Source organism: Leguminivora glycinivorella, chromosome 10 (genome assembly GCF_023078275.1).
Source record: "Leguminivora glycinivorella isolate SPB_JAAS2020 chromosome 10, LegGlyc_1.1, whole genome shotgun sequence".
In the NCBI taxonomy this organism is placed as follows: domain Eukaryota; kingdom Metazoa; phylum Arthropoda; class Insecta; order Lepidoptera; family Tortricidae; genus Leguminivora; species Leguminivora glycinivorella.
The window spans coordinates 14,869,473-14,894,371 of record NC_062980.1 but is presented as its reverse complement, the minus strand read 5'-3'; the positions used below and the strand labels follow the sequence as shown (position 1 = coordinate 14,894,371).

The 24,899-nt window shown below is 37.2% G+C and overlaps 1 pseudogene; it reads right to left on the bottom strand.

Moving 5' to 3' along the window:
• Positions 1-24,899, bottom strand: part of LOC125230306 — a 41,120-nt pseudogene that overhangs the window by 1,906 nt on the left and 14,315 nt on the right.

Genomic DNA, 24,899 nt, shown 5'->3' with positions numbered 1-24,899 from the left:
TGAAAACTCTGAAACTCCACGTATGCTACATAAATGTACACATGAAAACAATAACTTAATTACCTCTGGGTAGTTTCCAAGTTTCTCCCAGGTCTTTTACTTTTTTATAGAGCTCAACTCGTTTTTTTGACCTAAGCTGTTCAGTTCCATAAACCTTCTCCTTGATAGGGTTGATGTCGTTCTTCAGCATTTTATTTACCAGGTCTTTGTACCGGTAGGTATTGATGATAGGTTCGCGACAAAGCGGGCACGCCTTGATTTGAATGCTTTCATTTTCACTGTTCATTAAAGTATCCAACGTGTCCACGTCCCAGATGTGAGGACAATCCTGTAGCTGGATAAGCCTGAAATTACAACATTCAAAATATCAGCAAGATTTGTGTGTCGAAATGCGGGAGGCATTAAATACAATAATAGACACATACTTGGCGTCGTCATCGTAAGGGTCTCCGAGCAGGTCGGTGGGGAAGGACCCGGGGCGGCAGAGGCGGCAGGCGGGCGGGCAGGGCTCCCCGCACAGCCCGCGGCAGCCGTGCCCGCACGCCAGCCGCAGCGCGCACGCCTGCGAGCACGGCGGCCGCGAACACGGCGCACCGCAAGCACGTTTACACGCTGAGTGCTCGCACGCCCGTCCACATGGAGTTTCCTGCACACAGGAATGCTGCATCACAATGGGGCCTTAACCTGACATATCTGTATGTAAAATTTGGATGGAACTTACCGTGCAAGGCGTGCATGGCGCGCCGCACGGTTTACCGCAGACAGAGTGAGGGCATTTAACCGAACATCGCCGGCTGCACGGCGGGCACACTTGGTTGCACGGTTCCTCGCACCTACAACAGAAGCGAAATCAAGAGTCTGAAACCCTGCAAGAATTCCGGTTACCAGTTGGTACGCAAACGTACCTGTGACCGCAGATGTTGAGCTGGTGGCAGCGTGAAGCGCAGGGCTGGTGCAGGCGGCCCTGGCGGCAGCCAGAGCACGAGCCGCCGCACGAGTGCCCGCAGCGGAGCACGGTACCGCACGGCTCCGTGCAAACAGAGAGCAACTTCGCATCTGGCACCGAGCCTGAAAACCCGTTGGATATTTAAATGACTAGGTGGGTCCTCACAGAGCGAGGCATGTCGCGAGGCAATGTGGTTGCGTGGGAAATGTCCAGCTAAGACATGGGTTGCAAAATAACGGTTTTTCTTTCTGGCTTGAAAAAAAAAACATGAAAAAAAAACCGTGAAAAAAAAACCAGGTTTTTTCTGGAGTATGTTTTTTTTTCTAAAGGACGAAATCATAAAATTTGCAAAACAGTTAATACTTTAATACGGTTTTTTAGACTTTATGTTATGTTAACTATTAAACGAAATTAATTTAATAATTTTAATATCTGGTTTTATAAAACTAACATTTACACAATCTGTAGTTAGTAGTTGTCGCTATTTACTGTTGGCAACATCATCGCCTCTCCACGCTTCACGCCATAAATCACGCCGCATCAGGGATTCGCCAATAATTTATCTCACCACAATAATATTTCATCTGAAAAAAAAAACCATGGTGCTTGGTTTTTTTTCATAATTCAGAAAAAAAAACATTAGTTTTTTTTTTCTATTTGCAACCCTAGACATGCCTCGCGCGTTTTTTCCCAAGTGGAGCGTCCAGCGTAGGTACCTACGGACTGTGTTTCCACAATATTAAAAAAAATCAGCATAGCTCATTGATTTACCTGACTGCATAGCTTGATACATGTTACAAGGCAGCTGGACCATGTGACCGCACGGCGCCTCTGAGCTATGCTCCGTGATCTGCACGCACGTGGTTGGGTCACACGGCTTGCGGCAGTTCGCCGGGCACGGGTGACCGCAGGTCATGTTCCGTTCACATTTCTCTTTGCAAAGTTCGCGAGTCGGCTCTGTATCGCACTCGATCTCTATCTCATGATTGCAGTCGGGTATCCTTTTCTTCACCTATTAATAGAAAAATGTGAGAGTAACGTTCTATTGTGAAATTTATGTAGTATAGAAGCAAAAATAAGTACCTGAACAAGTTAGAAAAATTGAGAGTTTGAGAGACTGCACCACAGAAAACTGAACACTTTTTTCAGGGCAGTCGCGATTTTGTAGCATTAGGCCTAGGGCCCATTTCTCGAAGCTACAAGTTATAATTTACAAGTGGTAGTCAATGTCTAATATGACAAGTTGGAAAGAGACTTCCGCTTGTAACTTGTAACTTTCAGTTTTGAGAAATGGGCCACAGGTCGTCTGGAAACGTGTAGCACTGCAAAGCCCTCGTATTTGTCACCCATATATTGATCATGTGGTCACCAGTGGAGTACATAAGTATGTATATCGTCGCCTAGCACCCATAGTACAAGCTCTGCTTAGTTTGGGGCTAGGTTAATCTGTGTAAAGTGTCCCGCAATATTTATTTAATTAACAATCATTGGTCAAGTAGCGTAAAATGTTTAAAAGTAAATGTTGATAACAAGTTTATATTATAATATAAGAAACAAAAGATATAAGAAACCTTTTGTTTGCAATCGCCGCACGTGTCAGAGCACCGTTTCTTGCAGTGGTGACCGCAGGGCAGCGAGCGCGCACAGTTCTTGCGGCAAGGCTCCGCGTTCACATCTTCACGGCAGGCTACTTGCTTCCAATGCTTACAGCCAGACCTCTTCTTGTACACCTGGGTATATAAAAAGATTAATGATGGAATCATTCGCTTTTATGCTACTGTAAATTATTGCCATCAGTAAAATCACTGATATAGGATTTGTATTCAACCCACACATACAAATTCAAACGGCCGTACATTTCTCTAAGATACAATTTACAAGTGGTAGTCAATGTCTAATATGACAAGTTGGAAAGAGACTTCCATTTGTAACTTGTAACTTTCATCAGTTTTGAGAAACGGGCCCCATCGAGTCGTTTCATCATGCACGCACACAACGACAACCGAACAACTGCTACATTATTATATGCCTCATCTCTCAATATTTATTCTATTCTATTCTATTATAGGTCTCATCTTACCTGAACTTCACATGGAAGACAAGATTCGCCACAGGTTAGTGTACATTGGTGATCACCAAGATCACCTTCCAAGTTCGCTGTGCAGCCATCCTTCGCTCTTGGGCAAGGTTTTTCGCATTTGTACTAAAAAAAGAAGACAAATCACATATGTAAATACCTATTACACATCACATCTTATTCTTAAAATGAATTCATATTAAAACCTTTGTTTGACATTGTAATATATTTTCTAAGGAAATCAATGGTGAGATGTGAGATAGCAAACACTATATTCATCAATTGGACTATTTTTTTCTGTAGAGTCGAATCCTGACCTGAGAACCACATTCATTGGTACTTAGTGAAATTCTTAAGAATTTCAAAAGACACGTCTCAAGCTGATGCTAAGCTGATGTGTTTGGTCTTGTCCAGTGTTTAACTTTACTATTAAATATATAGTATATTTTTTTTATACCACGTCGGTGGCAAACAGGTATACGGTCCGCCTGATTGAAAGCGGTCACCGTAACCTATGGACGCCTGCAACTTAAGGGGTGTCACATGCGCGTTGCCGACCCATTAGAAACTTGTACATTCCTTTTTTGAAGAACCCCATTCTGTAGTTCATCGTGAATACCTCGGCAGGGAGCTCATTCTACAGCCGGAGCGTCCGCGGGAGGAAATTCCTCTGAAACCGCATGGTACGCGACCATTTAGGTTGCAAGGTGTGTGGATGAGCACCCTGTCGATGGCGAGCGATGCGATGATGAAAAGTGGACTTTAGCATCATGTCAAACAGTTCCTCAGAACACAACCCATTGTACAGGCGATGGCGAGGCACACAAGGAGGCGAAGTTTCTCCTTAGACTTAAGGGTTCAATACCGCCTGTAAGTTTGGTTATAGTTACATTTACTACAATATAGTATTTTGGTACTCACATTCTCATGATCGGGGTCATCATTGACGTGGCACTTAAGGACGCAAGCGTGGCCGCACCGGAGCCGTCCAGCTTCACACTCCTCTACACATTTCACGTCTGATATCTTCTTCGAACATGGCTTGGTTGTCTGAAAATTCCAAGTTGGTAAATTATATTTTCACTAGTTTATCTATATTCAATTATTCACACATGTATACGTGGTACACGGCATGGCTTTCACGTTTCTATTGCAAAAGGTTAAGGTTGCATTCTTCACAATAAAAGGTACGTTTTATTTCCACACACAGGCAACGGTAATTCACTTCTCGCCGTAGACTGTCACTGTCAGGGGCCCATTTCTCGAAGCTACAAGTTACAATTTACAAGTGGTAGTCAACATCTAATATGACAAGTTGGAAAGAGACTTCCGCTTGTAACTTGTAACTTTCAGTTTTGAGAAATGGGCCACAGGTCGACCAGAAACGTGTAACACTGCAAAACCCTCCTATTTGTCACCCGGTCAGTCGGTCACCAGTGGAGACTTGATCGGAGTCAATAAAACATACCTCATGCCCGCAGCCAGGCAAAGAGACAGTAACCTCCTCGGCGCAGTAAACGGCTGGATCGTCCGCAGCCATATAGCACTGCAAGGCCTTCGTGTGCCCGCAGGGCAGCTGCTTGACCATGTAACGCTTGCATGGCTCACATGTTGTACTGCAGTCGAATGGACACTTGTGGCCTTCGATTTCACAGATTTTCCTAGAAATGCACTCAATTTCAATTTCGCTACACTGGAATTTATTTTGGATGTACCTAATTAATTATATGAACTCGACGCATAAGTTACATTTTATTTTCTTTAGACAAATAATCATGCTGGTGGCAATAGCATGCATTTCCTACTTGTCCGATATAAACATGGATGTTGCAGGTATCATTGCAAAAATATAGGTACGCCACGGCGTCATAAGTTATAATCATAACAACATACTTAACTCTTCATTAATTTACTATATTTAACCAGACCATTTGTAAGGTGTTTAAGTTTCACAACAATGTAGCTGCTCTTTACTAGATAAGCGTTAGAGTAATTAATAAAATAGGAATTTTATTTTCTAACTCCAAAGATCTTTCAGTTTATTTCTTTGGAATGACATTATAAAAATATACTTATTTAGGTATATAAAAACTAAAAAGGAGACGAAGTCATCCAGTATTGAGGCCGGAGATAAAAAGCAACAGTATACAAACCTTTCGCAGTCTCTTGTACACGATATGGTGTAATGGGCCCTATCGTAGGCGTGGCACATGCGCAGACAAGGATGGCCGCACCGCATGTTATATTTACAGTTCAGTAGGCAGCCACCTTCGGGAACCTTTGCAAAATCTTTTACCGATTTAATCTGGAACAGCAACAATTAAACAATTTGGACTTATTGAAGGCGTTAGGTGCTTATAAACTTTTTGTACCTACAACTGTTGACTTTGTATTTGGATGGCGAATTTAGCGACGATACCTACTAAGATATTTTATAGTGAAGTGGCTGTAACGCTAATTTTGCCATCTGAATGCAACCAAATCTTTAAAATATGGTATGAATAAGTATGCAAAGTAGGTACTTATAGCAAAGATTTCTTTGGAATAAACTGAATTGCCAATGGAATAATAGGTATACAGTACCTCGGCAATTTGCCCGTGATTCACGCATTTGAGTTTCAAAGTTGACCCCAACGATCCGTTATCTTCCAGAGTCTGAGCTATATTTGTCCATAGAGTGGAATTTCTCTTCAGCAAATCGATGTTGCCAAGTATAAAGAAACCTGTTGCCAAACAAATGTTATGTTTTATTGTTATTCCAGATAAGTATATTATGTAATATGTACATTAGATACTATTACATTTCGTATTAATTATAAATACTTAAAAATATAGGTATAGAAAATATAGTACTGTGTTTGTACCCAATATAAACGTCTGATTCTATGGCAGAGCCGGATTAAGTCATTTTCGTGCCCTGAGTACATATTTCTGGACAAATGTACTACTTTATTCCTTTCTGTTTTTGTTGTAATGTGTAATTTGTCTGTGTTCAGTGTTCACGAATAAGGGTTTCACCTGAACCATGCGGCATGAGTAAACACAAGTTCTCAACGTAAATAAAGGGCCAAGTGAACGATTTTCCGCCGCAACGCGAGACTCTCTAACACACACTGGCGGAACACAATACATCTTGTCGTACCTTCCCTGGCCCTGGACAAGGCGACGCAGATCCTGTTCTCGGTGCCCAGAAGCCGATGCTGTCGTGGTCGTTGTTGCGCACCAGCGACAGCAGGATTATCTTCGACTCCTCGCCCTGGTAGTTGTCCAGGACTGTGATCTTCACGTCTGACAGGTGGTCATATAGTGACCGTTCCTAAACATGAAACATTGGATACGTATTTCACATGTTAAAATTGTGGTTCGTCACTGACCACATATGACAGGAATTTACAGCTCGATCATGATCTGATGGGGTAAAGTGAGGTAATTGAATGCTAGATTACTTACTTTTCGCAAATAGAACATCTGTCCAGAATAAGCAGCTAGAATAGTAACTTCATCAGGCTCGTACCCTTGCTGCATTAAATAATTCGCCAGGCGGAGCGTAAAATCTGCTTCCATGGTGTTAGTGCGCGAAGAGCTCTCGTCTTCTTGCTGAAGAAAAAATTAAATTATTCGTTGAAATATCTACTTACTCGAAAATTTCGTGACAGACAAAGAAAGTAAGTAATACAGAAATTTAACAATACAGCCAAGTAAATTAACGCACCTAACCTAACATTAAACTCGTATTTAAATGATAGAATGTGGCTACTGTAGTGTCATGTTAATATACAACCTTTGGAGATAAGGCAAACCTGTTCCATATAGTCATGCGAAAAGAAGAAGAGATTGTGCGTAACGCCGCGCACGGGCGGGAAGTTTTCGACGGAGCGGTGGTTCTCCAAGTCGGGGTAGATGTGCGGTGAGATGAGCGCGGCGATCTCGGGGCGCATGCGGTGCTGCACGCCGAGCCGGCGGCTGTGAACGCCGTTGCGGATCATGCGCTCGAACAGCGACACCTCCAGCTGGTAGTGCCGAGCCAGCCGCATATACGCAGCCGACGGCCGCAGCTGCTGGTGGTCTCCTGCACGTGATAACAAACCATTTGCTTCGATTATTCTGTCACCGTCTCATGACTGACATGGGTGTGTAATGATTGGTATAACTTTTTCTGTAGGCCTAGCACATGATGGCCGCGAGAGTATGTCGCCGCGAGATAGACTACCCGTCCTTATGTCATTAATACAGTTAGAAGAAGACGTGTCATCTATCTCGCGGCGACATACTCCCGCGGCCATCATGTGCTAGGCCTACTGGTATAGTAACATTTGATATAACAACATTTGGTATATATTTAAAGGATATAATCACTCATTTGACATAATTAACCTTTGGTATAACTACAAAATATCTACTTTTATTTTGTATAAACATTATTTCGTATAACACTTATTTATAATACCTAACCGTTATACGGTATAACTGTCTATTGATATACGACTAGTATAATTTTATTTATTTAAAAAACTTTATTGAACAATATAACAAATAAAGTACAAATGGCGGACTTAATGCCTAAAGACATAATATAACTAGCAAACAGTATAAAACATTTCATGAATTAATTTTATTCTTTTTTTGAAGGGATCACAGTTCTAACCTAACCTAACCTACTTTTCTGATAGCAGTACATATGTTTAAGAGTCACAGTTCTAACCTAACCTAACCTATTTTTCTGGTAGCAGCGCGTTGTGTGTAGGGGTCACAGTTATAGCCTAATCTACTTTTCTGGTAACTGATAGATCTAATTTATTGTACATTTTTTTTATTTCAACTGTGCTTTAATTAAAAAGAATTTGTGTTATACGATTTATTTATTATCGGAAATAAGCATTATACTCAAAGAATGTTATAATACATGTTATTCGAAAAAATGATCATTATATTAAATAAGAATTACATCGATGGGAACAAATCAAATTATTTTATGAAATATTTTTTGATTTGTTCTTTTTTAACCGCCTTCCAAATCTCAAGGGAAGGGGAATTCGTCTGTATTTTTTATTTTATTTTTTTTAATGTTTGTTCCTCGATATCTCCGTCGTATACTGGACCGATTTTGTAATTTTTTTTTGATCGAATGTATATGCATAGTAAACAGTATAAAACATTTCATGAATTAATTTTATTCTTTTTTTGAAGGGATCACAGTTCTAACCTAACCTAACCTACTTTTCTGATAGCAGTACATATGTTTAAGAGTCACAGTTCTAACCTAACCTAACCTATTTTTCTGGTAGCAGCGCGTTGTGTGTAGGGGTCACAGTTATAGCCTAATCTACTTTTCTGGTAACTGATAGATCTAATTTATTGTACATTTTTTTTTATTTCAACTGTGCTTTAATTAAAACGAATTTGTGTTATACGATTTATTTATTATCGGAAATAAGCATTATACTCAAAGAATGTTATAATACATGTTATTCGAAAAAATGATCATTATATTAAATAAGAATTACATCGATGGGAACAAATCAAATTATTTTATGAAATATTTTTTGATTTGTTCTTTTTTAACCGCCTTCCAAATCTCAAGGGAAGGGGAATTCGTCTGTATTTTTTATTTTATTTTTTTTTAATGTTTGTTCCTCGATATCTCCGTCGTATACTGGACCGATTTTGTAATTTTTTTTTGATCGAATGTATATGCATACAGATTGGTCCCATTTTTCTCAGAACCCAGTTCTGGTGGTGAGATCCTGGAGAAATCGAGGGAACTATTCAAATCTGAAAGATATACATATGGTGATTTTTGTGTTTTTAAAGGAACAGCATGCATTTACGTACGGAACAGTGACATTTGGTGCAGTGGAACTCCTGATGATGGTCAGAATGGAACTCCTCAAATCTGAACGGCACACTTATAGTGACTTTGGTATTTTTATAAGAACATCATGCACTTGCGTCCAGAACAGTGACATTTGGTGCAGTGGAACTGCTGATGATGGTCAGAACGGAACTCCTCAAATCTGAACGGCACACTTATAGTGACTTTGGTATTTTTATAAGAACAGCATGCACTTACGTCCAGAACAGTGAAATTTGGTGCAGTGGAACTGCTGATGAAGAGTGAGCCGCCCCTGGTTAGAGTTCCGTTCTGATAATCATTCTCATCTGTAAGTACTTCAGAATCATCCAAATTTCAAAATTGGTTAAGAAATGACGGAGATATCGAATAACAAACATTAAAAAATATAGAGACGAATTGATAACATAATCCAACATTTGAAAGTATTTATCACCCGAACCCCAAAGGAAGGCGGTTTTTTTTTCTTAAAAATTATTTAAGTAGTAACACTACTATATATAAATTATAAACTGAATTAGATACCATACACTAAAGAAAAAGCGATTAAGCCCACTGGTGGCGAAGCCGGGAATCGAACCCGGGTCTCCAGCTAACGCGGCTGACGTGATAAACCGCTACACCACCTCGACCGCCGAGGTACCCGTCGAAATTTCTCTAGTGTATGTTATCTCTGAAGGCTAGGCGCCTTTGACCAACTCTAAGGGCGAGCAATTTGTGCTTGCACCTCCTATATGAATCCTTTTGCAGGATTACGATATAGCGAGAGAGATGGTGCTGCCATCTATCGATGTAGGGAACAAATCAAATTATTTTATGAAGTTTTCTTTAGTGTATGGTATCTAATTCAGTTTATAAGAATAATACATTTGTTGTTATATGATTCAATAATTATATCAAATGATCGTCATAACCACTAAAAATATATCAAAAAAAGTTATATCGATCGATACGCACCCGACTGACATTTACAACTACAGTTTCAAGGCATGCCAACTATTTGTATGCACAAGCAACAAGTTCTTCTAAGGTATTTAGACTGTCATTTTATACTTCTTGAGTCACGTCGGTTATAATATTTGAAATAACGCAGGATCGGGAGAAGTGGCGTGGCGTGCTCTCGTACTGGAGGCCCAAATCATCTTCTGGTCACGGAGCCTTATTAGTTAGTTATACCTAATGTTTGAAATCCAACGGACATACCAATCAGGATCAAGTGTTTGCAATTTTCCGTCAGAGCCGTGACTATGTGCGCTTCTAAAACTTCCGCTGCTTCTTCCACAATCACTGAAAATAATCCGTCGTTCATAATCTTGTCAAAATAAACTATTTCCATTACGTACAGTTGGGTGGATCAACTTTACTTTGCTAGCAAAATTTCGTATAGGTACTTCGACTAAATGTGATAAGAAAATTTTATTTGGATTTAGTGTAATTACATACAACAAGCTACGCAATACAACATGGTTTTTCAGGTTTTTATATTTTACTACTTTGTTTCAAGCAGTGACCCAGTGAACATAGCTGTCCCTCATTTTTGTATGAAAACAGTGTCTCTTCCACTGGGATACATTTTTTTTAATGGATTGTTTTTTAATTTTTGCCCGATCTGGTATGTAAAATAAGAATCTTTGTCCACGATGGGCAGGTTAAAACTCACAAAAGTAGAACTAGTAATAAATAAGGGCAATTCTTGCAAAAAGTAAGAAAAAATTGATTCGGCCAGTAGCACCATTTTGTAGGTATTTTGTAGGTACTTAAATAAAGGTGGAGGAATCCTACCTATTGGTGGTGACACTTCTACGAGTAATTTTCGCAATCTCGCTGCTGCGGTTGTAGTCATACCAATAACGTCGACTCCTCTTAAGAAAGAACGGTCAGCTATCATACGCGCCTCTTCGTAAGCCTCCGCAGCAGACTTGACCATCCTCTGAAATCAACATAGAAATCTGTAGTCAACCAATTGGACCCTAGGCCACCGTAGAACTATGTCATAGTGACGTTATAAATCAGATTTTAAGAAACCTCTACTGCTTGTCATTTTGACATAGTTGTAGAGTGGCCTAAAGTTCCAATTGGTTGACTACAATGTTATGTACATTGTATATTGAGGTACATAGGTATATTGAGAGTATTGAAACCATATATGTGTCATTCGGTTGTGAACTCCATCCAGGTATGACCACACGAATGTGTGACATCCAAAGGTGGCAAAATTTGTGTGTGTTTGATAAGTAAGTAATAAATTTTCACTTCTAAAGACAAAAACAAATGCAAACCTCTCTCATTGTGTCCTGTCTTCTCAGGTATTTTTTGGTGATGGTGGCCCATTTATAGTAATATGACCAACGTTCTATAAGTGGAACTGTATCTAAATCCTCCACTTCGGCGAGGTTTATTCTGGGTGCACGAGACTGGCATCTCTTCATGTCCTTGAAATAAATGTTAGTTCAAATATATGGACTAAGAGCCCAGAGCCACCAGACCTTCCTCAAATTCTCAGTGTGTGTGTGGATTGAGTGAGCACCCTCCGAAAGTAAAAAAAAATATGCTGATCATTTAGTAAAAGTTCTAAAACAATTGTAAAACGAATCTCTGAATTTGTAAAAATATAAATCAAAAGATACAGCCATTAACATGTGCTCACTCAGTTCTCACAAACTACCAACGAAAACAGTGAATATATTCATTTAACATATAATATTTATATACTAACATTTAGTAAAAAATAGGCCAACCTACCTCTATAAATATTAGATCACCTAGTGACGTATTTAATTTTTTACAAATAGTTTCTTATGCTCACTCAATCCTCACACTTTTGAAAAGCCGAATTTTGATGAAAAACATAAGATTTAGACCGCTAATAATAGCTAATATAAATGTGTATAGTTTAGTAAAAGTGAAATGGGAATTTGTAAAATACAAATCGAACCACTAACGTGTCAGGTTTTTTTATAATAAATTTTTGTAAGTGCTCACTCAGTCCACACGTTTTGAGAAAGTTAAAAATGTAAATATCTTACGATTTGTAGCACCTAAGACACTCGAAAGTACTTCAACATTTAGTAAAAATTTTTACTAAATATCCACCATCTAATATTTTATATTCGTTGTCTGGTTTTAAAGATATTCAGACATAACTTTTCTCATACAAATGTATCAAGTAGGGTGACCACACTATGTCGGCTCCTGATTTTCCCCACCTTCCCATTGTCATATTGAGATTGGGGAGTTTCGTTCAATTTTGATAACAGTTTATATTAAACTAATACCATATTAATTCTCCATCTGCAAACTGTTTTTAGGTTATGTTCTTGGCCTAGTGATGATGTGTATTGTGTAATTTTTATCGACGTCAGGATAATAACCATATCGACATCTATATCGCTCGTGCGTACTGGCGCGACAGAGCCAGACTAACTGGCACGGCGTTTCGTTTTCGTTTGGCGTCGGAGTAATGCCATTCGGCTAACACATGACCGTACGAGCACCGTACCGCACCAAGGTCATCCATATGGATGCTTGCTAGCTTGTAAATGGGAGCGAGAAATAGTTATTATTTTCTCGCTCCCACTTACAAATCCGGTACGCTCATCTGTTAGCACGATTAGATTACCAGGTTCTGGTTTCTTACTAGTGAAGAATATTCTTTGTTTCTTACCAATTATCATTCATGTCCTTTTTAATGCATGAATGTCGATATGGTTATTATCCTGACGTCGATAAAAATTACACAATACACATCATCACTAGGCCAAGAACATAACCTAAAAACAGTTTGCAGATGGAGAATTAATATGGTATTAGTTTAATATAAACTATTATCAAAATTGAACGAAACTTCCCAATCTCAATATGACAATGGGAAGGTGGGGAAAATCAGGAGCCGACATAGTGTGGTCACCCTACTTGATACATTTGTATGAGAAAAGTTATGTCTGAATATCTTTAAAACCAGACAACGAATTTAAAATATTAGATGGTGGATATTTAGTGAAAATTTTTACTAAATGTTGAAGTACTTTCGAGTGTCTTAGGTGCTACAAATCGTAAGATATTTACATTTTTAACTTTCTCAAAACGTGTGGACTGAGTGAGCACTTACAAAAATTTATTATAAAAAAACCTGACACGTTAGTGGTTCGTTTTGTATTTTACAAATTCTCATTTCACTTTTACTAAACTATACACATATAATAGCGGTCTAAATCTTATGTTTTTCATCAAAATTCGGCTTTTCAAAAGTGTGAGGATTGAGTGAGCATAAGAAACTATTTGTAAAAAATTAAATACGTAACTAGGTGATCTAATATTTATAGAGGTAGGTTGGCCTATTTTTTACTAAATGTTAGTATATAAATATTATATGTTAAATGAATATATTCACTGTTTTCGTTGGTAGTTTGTGAGAACTGAGTGAGCACATGTTAATGGCTGTATCTTTTGATTTATCTTTTTACAAATTCAGAGATTCGTTTTACAATTGTTTTAGAACTTTTACTAAATGATCAGCATATTTTTTTTTTTTTCGGAAGGTGCTCACTCAATCCACACACACACAATTCTCAAGTATGAAACTTTGGGATAATGTAGTTCTTATCGACGTTTAGTGCCTGCATAGGTACCTAGTTCGGCCAGTTGGCCATTTTTTTGCTATACCATAAATTAAATATAACAAGATCATACCATCCCATACATTAAAATGCGACCGGCTACGAACGCGCTTACACTCCACCACACATAGATGGCGCTACAAAAAATGCCTTGTTGCCACCGATTATTTGTAGATTGGCATTAACTCACATTAAGTGTCAATTCCGAGCCGTAAATCTATGTCAAAAGTGACACTTAACGCCATCTGCAAGTTTAATCGAAAGTTTTACCAACATAGTAATTAAGATTCCAAAAGGGGTCCTTCGTGCTATTTATTATTATTTTACAAATCGTCACAGAAAACAAAGTTCACTTCTTTACGCCGAGAAAACTGACTGACAGCTCGCCTTCGCGCGCGAACCGACTGACAACCCTCTTGGGGTTGCCAACATACAAAAATTATATCAATGTTTGGGTAAAATTATGTGATATTTAACATTGTCTTACAAATATTATATAAATAATTTGTGAAGTTACGAGATTCTTAACAGTCGACCATCCTGACCCAGTGCCTGTCCCAGGCACAAAACATAGATAAAAGGAATCAAACAAGCTTTAACAATTGGTTTTAAAATTAGCTTGTAAGTAATCTACCCAAAAACTTGGAATGAACGTACCCTTGAACCATACTGATATTTAAAAAAAACTAGTTCAGATCACTCGAACCCAGCTGGATTAAAATGTTCTACAATCAGTCTAGTATCAGTTATTCACGAATCAAGCCATTTTGTCAGGTGTCATAGTAATTCAATCAGGATGATGTTAGTAGGTAGCGACGAACCACTACCTAATTGTCCAACTCGTTTAGCTGTCAGGCAATTCGTCTATGGAATGCCCTCCTCTGCCTATCAGGCAAGCTCTCTTTTAAAAGCGAGTTGCGTAAGCACTTATTTGCAAACATTCGAAATTGAAGTCTACTTGATGTCTCGCACTAGGTACGTTTATTTATTTATGTATATGTGTATTATGTTTATATATGTGTATTATACTAATGTATATGTAGGTTTATTTGTTATATTTGTGTATGTTTATTTTATAATAGTAGGTATCGATTTGTATTTAATCATCACAATCTCATACTGGCTTTATAATCTTGTGCACCAAACTATCTCTGTTTTGCCCAATGGTTGACTGGTAAAGAATGCCTTAAGGCGTTAAGTCCGCCATTTGTACTTTTTATTGATAATTTGTGCAATAAAGTTTAAATAAATAAATAAACGACAATACAGTGAATAGAAAGAGAAAAAATATTTGTATATATATGTATATATCTGTACATCCAGTGCCACTCAACTGTAAATACCTCTGGCCCTCTCGGCCATCCTGCTCTGCTAGAATGCCCTCATTCGATGGACATTTCGTAGCCTATAGCGTATTATACCTGCGCTATAGCAGTATAACGACCTTCTTTTGCTGAGCTGAATGAATCCGCAGACATATCTTATAAACTTATTTGGGACATATTAGGTAAATTTATTCTAAAACGAGAAACAACACTCAGCAAAATATATAATAATCATAATAAGCAAACGAATTATATTGCACGGACCATTACTTTGACAGCTAAAATGCTACTTAAAATAACTTACTTACTTAATGTTACTTTAAAACTCGTTAACGTCCCGGCAACGGCTACTATTCCCATCCATCCCCGGCCACTTCTGGTGTGCCACGGGAACCCAATCTAGAACCTCATCTGTTTTCATTTTTGACGTATGTTAAATATCGATCATACATCTCGTATTAATTATAGAAGATCTCTTTACTAACGATTTCTAGCGTGTCCTAAACCATGTCGTAACCTTTTAGTTCCTAGGTTCCTGCTACTTCGAGTGTGTTTTACAGCCTAGCTAACTCGCATAAGTATTTACTTTTTTTCACAATAAGTTTTGTAATGATGTGGACACTCTTATTTAAGTTGTAATAAATTTAGAAGCCGTGCATTTAAATCTATCACATACTCATTTAAGTATGTGATCTCATTTTAGTTTCATTATAGCCTATTTAATATAATTTCTAATTAATCTTGCGCTTCGCAGTTAAAGAAATGTGCATTTAGTCTCATAAATGTACTACAATATCGTGAAATATGCACCCAATTTACATTTTGCTGTCACCTCGACTACAAAAAAAAATACAATAAGAGAAGTAGTCTAACGGATAGGCGTCTGTCTACAGTTTTGAATAAATATGATGATAAAGTACGATCGCTGTACGTCAAATGTGCCGCGATGCCGATGGGGATTACCGCTCCATAAATGGTTTTCACATGTGCAATAAGCATATTAAAATCGGTATCTTTCTTGACGTCTTCCAACGTGCTAAAGTATTATTTATACAGAACAAGCTGTGTGTATTTACATCCATAGTGAATAATTACAGACATGGGTCGTTAATATCTGCCATAGCTCAAGTATCATAGCCTGTCTTCATTCCGATTCAGTGATCCTAGTAGGATGTAAAATTGTGTAGATTAGCAGATATTATTATTGAAAATTAGAATATTACAACATACGGAATCAGTAAGATGTTGTTCCTAATTTTAATGACTATAATGGGAATGAAGTCTTTACGCTTTACCTATAACTAAAACAGATTCCACTTGTTTCAACGAGGTTGTCACGAGTTAGAACCGTACCTAGTACAGCCAATCGTAGCATAAACACAACATAGATTGACCTTAAGACCCGTTTGTTCATTAGAATCTACGTAGCTTGTACACTTTTTTCTTTAATAAATAGTAAGTTTTATCAAACGCTATGCAAGTGTGGAGAAAGAGTACTAGTGTAAACAAAATCATAATTGTAAATAAATAAATACATTTTAATTCTATAACAGGCTACATCTCATCTGAATCAACTGCTAAATTTTGATTAGTTTTAGGTAATAAATAATACAACAACTAAAATATTGCACCGTCCACCAGGTAATATCTACGATTCTGGGAACCTCAGAGTATTCTCAAACAGTTTAGCCCTTTATACAAAATAGATTCTAGTTCAAGATCTTTATAGATGGGTGAATTAGGGACTTTTTTTTTGTGAAATATTATTGTAAAAATAAGAATAGTTTATTAATAGGAAATATTTTGAAAAACCATGATATCAATATCCTACGGCTCCACAATTGGCTAACCCTGTCACGTGGCAGCCAGAATCGTATCAATAATCAATATAAAATAGTAATCGTTTAAGATGTTATATATGACTCAAGTCACTTGTATTTTATGAATACACTATAAAGAAGCTAAAACTACATTAGTGCCATAAAATTACGTGCAGATACGCAAAATCATTGTAAATTATAATAACTATGGAGTTAATTAAAATGGTCATAGGTAATACTAGTATTAATTTAATATATTTATGTAAGGTTAATGCGGTAACACCAGTATGTCCCGTAGATGTGATTCTTCAAGTGTGGTTCAAATTTTGCTTATGTGCCACTCTCAAGCAAAAGGTACCATATTATCGCTTAATCATAGGTAATTTGTATAAAAATACGAGCTGGCTGATACTAGAGCAGTTTTATGCTCACTTATAGTGAATTACGCCTACAATGCAATGCTAAAGCATTGTCATCTGAAAGGCAAATCCCCAAAATGAGCCCAAAAAGCTCACCTATACTTTTCAATCACTTAATTACAAGGAGACAGAAGCTATTCTAAGTAATGGTTTTGTAATGTACGTAAATAATAAAAATTTTGCGAATAACAAATGTCCTGTAAATTGCAAGTTATATTTAAGTACCAAAAGTCAGATCTCCGATAGTATATAGATCTAACTCGCCTCGTTATAATGCCCAAAACTTTATTTCCGTTGTAGATTTTTTTTTTTTTTTTTTGCATTTCGCATCTCATATAAAATATTATCATTTCGTCACTACTTCATGACTATGTAAAAGTGTTTTATCTTTGTTCTTTAAATTTACTAGTAATACGAGGTTTTTAAAGGAAATCCCAAATACGAATACCGCAATTTAAAATTAACCTAATAAAAAGACAAAAAAAACAGCAAATTGAGTATCTAAATTTGACATAAAATTTAATTTACTTTAGGAGGTGTACCTCCAAATAATTCTGAAAATAGTTTGTTTCATATGCTAACTTACAGTGAAAAATGACCATACAGTATGCAGCATTCGAATTATAAGGGAAAGACTTAAAACTGCGACTCAGTCGATATTCCTAAATATTGTATTATTAGTCGATATTTCAATATCATAGAATTTAAGCTTGTTATGGACGCAAATTAAAATTGTAGATTATCATACATAAAATAGTACGAAAACGTCCTGCGCTAAGCCAACATGCAGTCTCAGCGTTTACGACCAATGTTTTTTTTCTTCACCCCCCTTCAGCCAGCAACTTATACAACTGAACGCTGAATACAAGAAACACAATAGCCCATCGTATCCGCTTGTTTAAGGAAATATCTTGCCGGCTTGTAAGAAAGAAGAAAGACACAAAATAATCATATAACAAATCAGAGACATTATGTTCTGTGCAACGAACGTCTCGTCATGATATGATCAACATTAGTAAGTAACAACTTTCAGGGCTGGACACCACGAGTGCTCTTGCGCAAGCAGTGTTCCAACTTATTTCTAGAAAAATAACAATCTGGCTACCGCTTGTAACCAGCTACTTCAGTCTCCGTCCAGTTAAAACACGAATTTAAGGAAATTTATCGAACCTCCTCGTTAGTTATATTTCTCTGAAGTAAGGTACTCTTGTGTGCCCATTTTAGGATAGAATAACAAATGTTGCAAAATAGAATTACCTACTAAATAAAATAATAACATATTCGTGGTGTATAATGTCAAAATGACCAAAAATCAAACAAGATGAATACCTAATTAAGCGAGAACATGTCACTTGGTTCAGATCAAGTTCTAAAATGAACATTTATATTATTAAAAGAAACATCATCAAGTTATCCATAAAGATGTTAAATTCTTCAAGAATTTCAAGACGATATGAACTCTGAAATTTCATTCTTGAATATAATACTGATTAGTCTGCTTACCGTTTACCATCACCTCACATGTATAAACCTTTAGGTGTCGTTCAACGTTAACGATAGAATGTCAGACTACCACTTACACAACCGGTGGTGCTGTGGCCTCAGTCCTGTGTTACGGTGAGATGACTGGCTACCGTTTGCGCATGCTTCGGTCTCATCCAGTATGATCTAAATGATCTGGCTAACGCTTGCACACACCAGGTGCTTTGGCCTCGTCCAGTAAAAGCTAAATAATCTGGCTACCGCTTGCACACACCAGGTGCTTCGGCCTCGTCCAGTATAAGCTAAATAATCTGGCTACCGCTTGCACACACCAGGTGCTTCGGCCTCGTCCAGTATTATGATGAAATAACTGACTACCGTTTGCCACACAAGGGCTCCGGCCTCGTCCAGCATTATGATGAAATGTCTGGCTACCGTTTGCCACACAAGGGCTCCGGCCTCGTCCAGCATTATGATGAAATGTCTGGCTACCGTTTGCCACACAAGGGCTCCGGCCTCGTCCAGCATTATGATGAAATGTCTGGCTACCGTTTGCCACACAAGGGCTCCGGCCTCGTCCAGCATTATGATGAAATGTCTGGCTACCGTTTGCCACACAAGGGCTCCGGCCTCGTCCAGCGTTATGATGAAATGACTGGCTACCGCTTGCCACAAAAGGGCTTCGGCCTCATCCAGTACAACTGTAGTGGTGTTATCTGAGATAAATTTCAACAATTATAAGTAGACACAAACATAACAACTTCACAGTTTCACATAAACTTAAGCAGTTCAATATTCAAAACAATATAACAATATAAAAAAAAACAATCAATTTCCTCAAATTAAAACACATTGTGAACTATATGACGGTGTCGATATTTATGACGTTTATCATGAAAGTCACTACTACTCTCACTACTACTAGATAAATGCTTTCGAGAATTACTTCTCCTTCGACTATAGCGCTCAGACGAACTTGAACGACCTCTACTTGTTTTCACGTATTATTATGGCCCACCCTGTATACGTGCGATAAAAAGAATTGTATTCAGTATAACCATTTGCACTGTGTAGGTCACCATGTATGAACGCATTATGGCCCACCCTGTATACGTGCGATAAAAAAATATTCGTATCAGGTATAAACATGGCACTAAGTGGGTCACCACGTGCAAACGCATCATGGCCCACCCTGTATATACATGATTAAAGAAAAACCTTATTTATTATAGTCATGGGAACTATATGGGTCACCATTTATAAATGAATTATGGCCCACCCTGTTTGTGTGATCAAAAGAAACCTTATTTATTATAGTCATGGGAACTATATGGGTCACCATGTATAAACGCATTATGACCCACCCTGTATATGTGTGATTAACAATTTGTATCAGATTGTTTGGTTGTACTAAAATTTTATTTGACGGGTATAGATTTATTTTAAACTACTTGATGTTAAATCAATTTAACCCTTAGGTACCGCATGCAATAGTTCGTTTATCATTATACATTTATATATATATATTTTTTAATGCAGTTTTGAGAATTTAATAATGTGTAATACCAACAATATGGGTCGACCCGTGGACTGTAGGAATGTGGACATCCAATTTAATAAAGATGGACGAAAACATTATGTATAAGTGAAATTGTTCTGTCTTCGTTTTATTAGAATCTTAATGTCAGAATGTAAAATATATTATTTTTTTGTTATTGTTTTGAGTTGAGGATGATAAAACCCAATAAGCACTAGTTATTGAATGTAGTTAGTATAATAAGTACTTGATCAGTTTAATCCACTAAAATATTCTGATGAATAATTCGTAAGTATAACTAGTCACTTTTATTTTAGTTCTATATAAACGTTAAATGTAAAAATTCCTATATATAGAAATAAGTAAATAAATAAAAACTAAAACTAAAAGTCCCTGCGGTAAGGTGTCGCAGGCGCTGGCTACATTACCTCGCTGGACTGTCAAACTGATCCGTATATATTACATGATAATGTCATAAGCTTTTGGCAGAATCACTTAATTGAAACTGTGTGAAGCCACCATTAACAAAACCAAATCAATAACCAACGAGTAAGCCGCTTTCCCGCTATGCTACTGTTTGTAATGGATCGTCTTGCTATATTCCTTCATCTCAAATACTATTTAGGATTTGAAAAATTGTACACTAGCATCTTGACTTCTTGCGGTAGCAATTGCAAGCAAAATTTCATTAGCCCAAATTGGCCCGTTGAATAACCGGATTTCATAAGAACTTATTTATCATTATTGTATTTTTATTATGAAATCATAACAATTTAACCGAAATATATGCTAAAACCCTATAAATATGAGCTCTTTATGCAGCTCTAAAGTTTTTGTAATGACAGTTAAGTAGATAATGTACGCTTGGCACATTGTGCAGGCTACTATGCAGATACAGTTTTTATTATCTATTACAACTCAGAGGACTTCATATTGTGATTTATTTACTCAATATAATTTCATTTGAATTATTTAGAGCATTTTACATTCCTGTTGTTTTATTCATTGACAAATTGTATGGCTGTAATTACAATCATCCAACATTCATCAATGATATTATTAACCATTTTAAAGTAAATCAGTGTGTAAGAATATTACAATTATGGTTTAATAACAAATAAGCTTTGGTACGTAACACTGACTACAAGGCCGTAACTGAAAAGTAGGCTACTACCGAACAACAATATGAAAGGAAAGAACTCTTTGACAAAGCCGGTTATTACCAAGTGTGCTAATGAAAATAAAGTTAAATATAAATCATTGCTAATAGTGACATGATTATTGTTGTATTCACCATGTTTCTCAACATAATGAATAGGTAGAGCACGCTCAGTTCGCTACACATATTATCGATATTCGTGGGTGACTTTTCTACGTAATTTAGTTACTATGCTACGAGAATATCTTAACCCGTAAACAATAACACAAGTTACTTGATCCACCTTATGTTGAATCGAGGCTCTAGTTTGTCCGAGCTAGTAGTAGAACATAACTATTTTCTTGCAAATAACCTCAAATATTACGACATTTTCTGTTTGCTTTCAGGGCACAAAACATGTTATTTATGTTAATTGTTCAGTATATCAGTAACCCCCGATAACTACGATCGATAATTAAGTACGAAATCGTATGAGTAGCAAGCCGGCTCAGATTGAAAAAAACAATTCTTACATACCAAGTTGTCCTTGATCCTTTACTTACAAAACACAATTCTGTGGGTTTGAGAACTTATGTCACTTCTGAATTTTTACCAACATAGTAATTAAGATTCCAAAAGGGGTCCTTCGTGCTATTTATTATTATTTTACAAATCGTCACAGAAAACAAAGTTCACTTCTTTACGCCGAGAAAACTGACTGACAGCTCGCCTTCGCGCGCGAACCGACTGACAACCCTCTTGGGGTTGCCAACATACAAAAATTATATCAATGTTTGGGTAAAATTATGTGATATTTAACATTGTCTTACAAATATTATATAAATAATTTGTGAAGTTACGAGATTCTTAACAAAAGCTACAAGACATTTTTTGTGTGGCGCCATCTATGTGTGGTGGAGTGTAAGCGCGGTCTTAGGCGGTCGCATTTTAATGTATGGGATGGTATGATCTTGTTATATTTAATCTATGGCTATACTTAAGGTTTTTTTAAATTAACTTTCCTTAAATTCTCAAGGCTGTAAGGATTTGGTAATCGTCATTTCCAGACCATTTGCGCCGGCCGTAACTTTTACCAGACACTTGAAAGTCTTACCCTAATTTCTCAAGCTATACGACTGGCGCTAATGGTTAGGAAATGATGATTATCAATTCCTAACTGTATTTTCTAACACATATATAAACACTAGCTTTTGCCCGCGGCTTCGCTCGCGTTAGAAAGAGTCAAAAAGTAGCTTATGTCACTCTCCATCCCTTCAACTATCTCCACTTAAAAAATCACGTCAATACGTTGCTCCGTTTTGCCGTGAAAGACGGTCAAACAAACAGACACACACACTTTCCCATTTATAATATTAGTATGGATTAGCTTTGAGAATGTAAGGAAAGTAAGTGTATTACAAAAAAAAACCTTATATCAAAAAAAAAAATGGGCGACGGGCCGAACTAGGTATAATATCCAGACATTAAACGTCGATACGAACTCTATATTATCCTAAAGTTTCATGCTTGAGAATTTGAGGAAGGTCTGGCGGCTCTGGGGCTCTTAGTCCAATACTATTGAGCTTGTTTAGTTCGTCAGTCTGTTTTGTTTGTTGTTTATGTTACTTTATACAGGGTGTAAACCTAATACGGGCGAACCTCTTAACGGTGGTGAGTATATATAGGACATAAAAAATGGAATTAGATAACTTTTACTTAAAATTGAAATATTTTTTTTATCCATACAAATTAATTCGGCCCGCAACGTAATGCAAACACACTCGCTTTAAACGCTCGTTGACAGTTGTCATTGATTGTCATTGCAACCACGTTTACAGTACATTGCTGCTGGGAAATTTTTCAAAAATTAATTATGGGCTGAAAATTAAGAGTAACTCAAAAACACCTCTTAATTAATGATAACAATATTGAAATATATGCCTGGTTTCATTTATCGCCCTTATTACGTTTACGCACTGTATAACAGGCTAAGTTGATATACTCTAGGAGCATTAAACATTGTACTCTATCCACAACATTAAAACATCATATTTGAAGAAGGGCCTCTGTTTTTTGTTGTCAGGTAGGTGACTCCACTGACTTGGCTATGTGGAAGCGCGACCAATAAACAGCATGGATAGTGGCTTTTACACACTTCATCAGTATCGGGTGGGTGCAGAATGATCTTAGACGGGTTGTACCTAATTTATTGGAACATTCGCGATTGGATGATTTAAGATTCAATCTAGAAATATGGACGGTCAACCAAATCTCGGCACTAAACAAAGATCGAAAGGTGCGAAATTCAAAATTTCTATGGGAATTACACTTTCGCCCATTACATTTTCAATATTTTTTAAGTGTTATGGCTCCTGATGATTCCGCCAAAGTCAAGGTTAGGAAGGCACGCGTTTCATGAAAACAATTGGTCGGTGAGTTCTACCGTTTTTTAAATTTGCCGGAATTTTAGTGCCAAGATTTGGTTGACCGTCTATATATTTGGATTTTTTTTGTGACAAAATTGATCTTACCTTGAAAGTATTTATCTGCGAGAGCAGTTGATATATCTTGCGTTGTATATCTTGTGATTCTTGCAATTTCTTCTGTATTCTACGATAATTCTTTTCATCTTCTTCTTTCTGCTCCTCTAGGTTGATAGCTTCAATTAATCTATGGTATGATGCCACGAGCTTATTCTTCTCCTGTTCTGCTTTTGGCAATGAAAAAGATATTAATGTGCTCGCATACAATTTTCGATAAGACTCTTCATCAAATTCATTATCATCTATATCCAGATCATCCCTGGCATAGATGTCATTGTCCACATCATTATTTTCATGTAAATGTTCTTTTGCGTTACTTTGAACTTGTTCTTCTGAACGTGGAATATCAATATTAACATTTTCTACGTTTCCAAACAGCCAATGTTTCAGTGCATCTTTGCATTTTTCTTTATAAAATGTTTGAACGATTTCACACTCTTCAGCGTAATTAACAACAGTATTGTAGTTTAATAAAATATCAGGAGATGTGCAAGCTTCATATAAATCTTCTAGCTTGCAAATATAATACTCGAGGTTTTCTCTTTCGATATAGCATGACCAGCGTCTGAAATTGCTTAGGTTATGTTTTTCCAAGACCTGACTTTTTGATCTTCCACCGATTCGAATAAGAGAGCCTGTAATAGGCAACAAAGCCTCTAAAAATTGATCCAATGCGTGATTTGTGTAGCATATGACAAGCATTGAACATCCATTATCAGAATGTGGTAAATTTTCTAGTAGAGCCTTAGCAACTTTGACTCCGAGGTAGGTTTTACCAGTGCCTGGTGGACCCTGGATCACGGCAAACTCATGGGTGAGGGCAAGTTTATACGCTTCAAATTGGGTTTTATTCAAGCCCAGCTCTGTCTCTAATGGCCATGTTTCATCCCGAAGGACTGCAAAATCTATTTCATCCTCTTTTAATATGTACCATCTATAAATAAACCATTCATCCTCGTCTTCATCTTCATCTGAATATGAATAACGGGATCGATAACCTCTGTCCCGTTCATTACGGTTCCTTTTTTGTATACTCCCTAAAGTCTTTCTCGGACGGTATTTATTATTTAAAGTGTAAACGGTGCGTTCAGTGAGGTAGGCTGGTTTTTCGGGCTCCTTCTGCAATTAAAAACGAATATACTTAA